This window comes from Elaeis guineensis, chromosome 9 (genome assembly GCF_000442705.2).
Source record: "Elaeis guineensis isolate ETL-2024a chromosome 9, EG11, whole genome shotgun sequence".
Taxonomy (NCBI): Eukaryota; Viridiplantae; Streptophyta; class Magnoliopsida; order Arecales; family Arecaceae; genus Elaeis; species Elaeis guineensis.
The window spans coordinates 44,821,368-44,822,816 of record NC_026001.2 but is presented as its reverse complement, the minus strand read 5'-3'; positions in this window follow the sequence as shown (position 1 = coordinate 44,822,816).

Genomic DNA, 1,449 nt, shown 5'->3' with positions numbered 1-1,449 from the left:
ATTAAATCATGATTCTTGACCAGGTTAACCCAATGTCATCAGCTCATCCAATCTATAGTCAATGAGCTATACTTGACAAATGGTTGGACAGTGGCAATTAGGTTAGGTGCTATAAATTAGACTTCATAGTTGATGAAATCCAAAATATGCATAAGGATATGTAGACTGCTAATGACATGCTGATTTATCTATAATAGTTGTGAGATGATCAGAGTCACACAGTGCATGAGATGCATATAGGCACTTTGTCCATGATCGATGATCAAGGATATTAAAGAGCTTGAAAGGTTCGATATGATCATGTATAAGAAATTACTAATAAATTTTATCCTATAATTTTTGATTCATACGGATAGTTTGTGAAACTATTATATGAATAAATATTATAGCACCTTAACTGAATTAGTCAATATGCTGGTAACTAAAGATCTTGAAAAGTTCAGAGGTACATACCTAGATAACCTAAAGAAACATTTACATACCTTTGGAAGATATGTCGATTTGCTCAAATTTAATCTTATGATTTTTTCTTTTTTATTAGATTATAGTGTATATTACACACTTTAATATAAGATCTAAGGAAGGAAGAGAACTGAGAGAAGGTGAAGTGACTTTTTTAAGTCAGTAATGGTACAAAAGTAGCACTAGGTCGTGGGCACCTAATTTCGATGATTATCATTTGGATTTAAATTTTGTCATTTGCATGGTGATGCATTTATAAAAATTATTTGAGCAAATAGTGAATGCCATTGGGTCTAAGAGATCTAGAACCAAATAACCTGAAGTATATAGATGGTTCCTTTGGCTAGGTTATGTATGAGAAGAAATGATTTACCGACTGAAAAAAATGGGCCTTTGGGCTCATTGATTGTTAAGTCATATCCAGTTTGTGAATCATCTCTTTAAGGATTAATGATCCAGCTATCCTTTATGAGACAAAGAGATAAGGATCATTGAGATACTTATCCTAGTACACATATGATGTGTATGGCCTATTTGATGTGCCAAACTAGGAGATTATCACTACTTCATCACCTTTACTGATGAGCAGTCATGGTATAGGTATATATATGTGAGATACAAATTTGAAAGACTTTGAAAGGTTCAAAGAATTCAGATATAAAGTAGAAGAGATATATCAAAAAAATTCTAAAGGTACTTCGATCAGATCGAGGATGCAATACCGAATAAAAAAATTATCGATTATCTAAAGAGAATGGTATACTTTCATGATGAAATTCTTTTTGTACACCTTAACTCATGGTGTATGTGTGAGGAGCAATGGCATTGTATGTGATATCATCTGGTCTATCATGAATATCACTAATTTAACTATTATTTTTTTTGGAACAAGATTTAATTTTTAAAATTTAAATTAGATTTCCTCTAAAATTGATTTCACCCTACCATATGAGATATGATATGGTGGACAAGTTAGAGGATAGGTCT